This window comes from Miniopterus natalensis, chromosome 3 (assembly GCF_054644295.1).
Source record: "Miniopterus natalensis isolate mMinNat1 chromosome 3, mMinNat1.hap1, whole genome shotgun sequence".
NCBI lineage: Eukaryota > Metazoa > Chordata > Mammalia > Chiroptera > Miniopteridae > Miniopterus > Miniopterus natalensis.
This window is the reverse complement of record NC_142083.1, coordinates 72,832,962-72,837,492: the sequence shown is the minus strand read 5'-3', so window position 1 is coordinate 72,837,492 and position 4,531 is coordinate 72,832,962.

Genomic DNA, 4,531 nt, shown 5'->3' with positions numbered 1-4,531 from the left:
AGGCGGAGGACCTAGGCCCTGTGGGAGCGGCTGACAGATCCCGGAAACCGTCACAGCGCCTGCGCAAAGCGGCCGGGCGGGCAGTCCGCGCATGCGCAAAGCTCGGGCGCTTGGGAGCGCGGCGGGGCCGGAGCCGGAGCCGGGGCCGGGGCGGGTGCGGTTGGGGAGAGACCCGCGTTTGAGCCGCCGTGTTGACTCCTCTGAAGTGGCGCCGCAAGCCGGCTAGAAGGTGGTGACGAAGTGGCGTAGACTTCGTTTTCCTTTCCTAGAAAATATCCTCGTACTTGCGGACCAAAAGAGTGGATCCTTAGCGTTTTCACAAGTTTTTGTAAGGAAATGAATTACTGAGAATGGGGGCCTTTCCAGCCTTAGGGACCCGAGGATCGACTATGTTTTTCTCACGTCAGAGACCCCGCCCCTCAGAGCCTGTCTCCTTCGTGGAAAGCACCTGAGGCCCATCCTGGGTTAGAATCACTTGCTCTCTGCTCCCAAGATGGCGCCACGAGACAGGGAGCTGGGGGAATTCAGCAGCTCTCTCTCCAGCCCTCCACTGAAGATAGTGCTTGCTGTGCAGATGCCGCCTCAACTTGTGAAGGAAAAGGGGCACCGTCGTAGGCCCGAGAAGCTCAGGGGACTACCTGGCAGGCCTGGCAAGCTCAGTGGTGGAAAGTAACCACACAGAATGGTCTAAGAATTACTTACTAACTGGGTAGGTTATGGTGGATAGCCATGTCCCCTTCCTATAGCTTCCTTAGCAAAGGTCAGTCTTTAAGTGAGCCCTGCCCATTGTTGTTAGGCAGCTGGGATAACATTCCTTTGAAATGTCAGTAATTTTCTTTTTCAGACCCTTGGACAGCTCAACCTGCAGCACCAGAGCAGGAGCCCACAAAACTCATTGTTATTTTGTTGCCTGCATACCATATCTATACTATAACTATCCTATACACATCAATGCAAAAGAAGTATGCACTTCTCCATTTTGCTTTTTATCCAGTCTAAAGACATTTCCCTGCTTTGCTTTCTCTTGCTTCCTCAATGTACCACCAGTGAATTTCATGTAACCTTCCTTACACTTTCTCCTTTGATTTTAAATGTGTAAAATGAGCTGCAAAATGGCCATTCTCCAGAGCATGTTCTCAATTTGTTGAGATTCTGTTTCCAGGCATGTCCTCAAAATTTTGGCTCCAATTCATATAAAATTTTTCTATAGGTTTAGGCATGCTTTTGTCAACATACAAATGCTCTGCACTTCTAGCTAGACTTGCTGCCCTTGAACTCAAATTTAGGAGCAGCACTCCTGTCCTCAGGGTCACTGCAAGTTGCTAACCTGCTGCCTATTTTGTTCCTTGTAGTAGTTTATGAATTTGACCCCAATGCTTGGCTGTAAGGTGATGTTCACAAAAGTGACTTATCAATTTCCCAATTTCAGAGCCACACTATGTCCTCTGGGGTTAGTTAATCCAGTGGATTGCTGAGCACTAATGCATTGGAAGTAACTGGTTTTATTTTGTCCCATGGCTACAAAGTCTTTGGTCCTAGGGAGACTGAGGATAGATTGAGAAAGTGGAACAATCATTTTAAACTAATTACCCGCTCCCAGAAACAACATCTTGGCAAAGGAAGGACAGCATATGGAAGCAAGAATTCCTGTGTCTGCAAGTTACATGAATCAATTGGAAGTATGTAGAGTTGGTATCCAGAGTCAAAATACCAAGTGTTTTATTTAGACCCCACCTCTTTACAAAGGATAGTTCCTTCTTTGAAGAAGTTTATAATCTGGGTAGGTGAGATTACATACAAATCAGTGAAACCAGATTCTTTATAATAAATAACAAGAAAAGAAATGGTCCGGCCAGGCGTGGCTCAGCGGTTGAGCCTTGACCTAGGATCCAGGCAATCGGGGTTCGGTTCCCGGTCGGGGCACATGCCCGGGTTGTGGGCTAGATCCCCGGTCAGGGGCGTGCAGGAGGCAGCCGATCAGTGACTCTCTCATCATCGATGTGTCTCTCTCTCTCTCTCTCCCTTTCCTTTCCTCTCTCTGAAATCAATAAAGATATATTTAAAAAAAAAAAGAAAAAAAAAAAAGAAAGAAATGAAATAGCCCTGGCTGATGTGGCTCAGTTGATTGGAGCATTGTCCTATGTACTAAAGGTGGTGGGTATGATTCCCAGTTAGGGTGAGTGCAAGAGGCATCCGATCGATGTTTCTGTCTCTACCCCCTTTCCTTTCTCTCAAAATCAATATTTTTTTTTAAAAGAAAAGCCTCAGAAAAGTAACAGGATCCCAGGTCGATGCTCAACTGCTGAGCCACGCCCGGCCAGGCAGTTGATTCTTGTATGTGCCGTGAATGACAATCAAACCCACAACCTTGGTGTATCAGGACGATGCTCTAACCAGCCGAGCTACCTGGCCAGGGTGGATTTTGAGACTTGAAGGTTTTGGTATAAATCAGTCGCAGGGCTGGCCTTTTGATGCCTGGCCCAGAGCATTTTCCATTATCCCATCATGTCCTTGTATAAGAGCCATTGGAGTTCGAAGGAGAACACTTTTCAGTGTTTGTTTTTTTAGACTTGTGTAATGACACTAATTTGGTATCCAAACTGAGGACTGCCTTATACAAAATTAGTTGCAGGGAAGATGGTACTTAGAAATGGGAAATGGGAGGAAGAGAGGGATTGAACACTGCCATAAGATAATTTTGTTGGCTTTCTTGATTTTATTGTAATTGGAATAGGATTGAATTGGAATTTGGTCAAGCTTCAAGTTGTCAGATATTTAGTGAGTGCTCACCAAATAGTGTGTAAAGCATTTCGTGCAGTGTACATAAGAGTTGAGTAAGATCCCTCTGTCCTCAAGGAACTTAAAGACTAAGATGAGATCAGTTCACAAATAATTTTAAATATAAGGAAATGCGTAGTGCCTCAAACAGGGAAGGGTCTAGTTAATATTTGGTGAGTGAAACTGAGTGAATGCAAGAAATAGGGATTTCAAAGAACACAGAGGTTACCACCAGTTGCTAATTGATGTGGGGGCTTGTATAGATACATCAGAACATAACCAATCATAGGTGGGAAAGACTACATGTTTGCAAAGACCTAAGGGATTCCTTCTGGTCAGGAGAGCTTTGATTTACTCTCTAGAATGTGGAAAGTAAGAGGACTGGTTCTTAATTATGCCAGCAGCTGAATAACAGTGAATACTTACTGCTGTTCCCATTTCTGTCTCTTCCATGGGTTAATGCCTGCCACCTACTCATCACAAAAACTGTTGGAAATGTTATTGAATCAATGCTTATAAAAGCTATAAGTAAATAGAAGAACAACAACATAAATGCATACTCTGTTAATACTTAATAATCGTTATGCTTTAGATATTGGCCTAGTTGCTATGTTATGGCCCAAGGAGGAAAAGTTTCCTATAGAAAGGATCTAGTATAGCCCAGCTGGCAGGGCTTAGAGGTTGAGCATCAACCTATGATCCAGGAGATCAAAGTTCGATTTCTGGTCAGGGCATATGCCTGGGCTGTGGCCTCGATCCCCTAGGGGGCATGCAGGAGGCAACTGATCAATAACTCTCTCATCATTGATGTTTCTGTCTCACTCTCTCCCTCTCCCTTCCTCTCTCTGAAATCAATCAAATCAATCAATCAATCAATAAAATAAAGGATCTAGTACAATTTAGTGCGAGAGGGGCTGAAAAATGCATACAGATTTTTGCACTCTAGGCTGCTAACTTGTTCATTTCCATAGCACAGGGATGGGATCAGTTTAAGGGGTATCTAGGGGAATAAGGTAGTCTCAGATGGTATGTAAATAGCATATTATCACAAAAACCATACTTACAAGATAAGCACACAAGCATACTTATGAATACCAGATATCGTTTTCCTAATTTGATAAGTGAAATCTGTAGTCCACTAGGCTGTAAATCTCCTGGAGGCCAGGGCCACTCCTTACACATTTTGTTTCTGACACATTTTTCCATGCTGTTATGCAAACTTAGATTATTTTAGTAAAATAGTGGAATGATACAGTGCTTAAGCAAGTTTACTGACTTTGGGAAGAAATAGAACTGGGTTCAAATTCTGACTCTGCAGCTTATTGACTTTGGGCAAGTCAGTCAACTTTTCTAAGTTTATCTATTAAATGCGGATAATAGTTCCCACCTCCCAGGGTTATTCTAAGGATTAAAATAGACAATGTAAATAAAGTGCTAGATGGTGCTTGGCACATTAAAAGCACTCTATAAATTGTGACAATTATTATTTGAACATATTGAACCAAGTTGATTCTTATAATTTATTACAGGCATACCTCATTTTATTACACTTTGCTTTATTGCACTTCCCAGATACTGCATTTTTATCAACATTAAGGCAAGGCCTTCCACTAGCAAAAAGATTATGACTCCCTGAAGGCTTGGATAATGGGTAGCATTTTATTAGCAATAAAGTATTTTTTAATTAAGATATGTATATTGTGTTTTTTTAAGACATAATGCTATTGCACTTTTAATAAACTATAGTATAGTG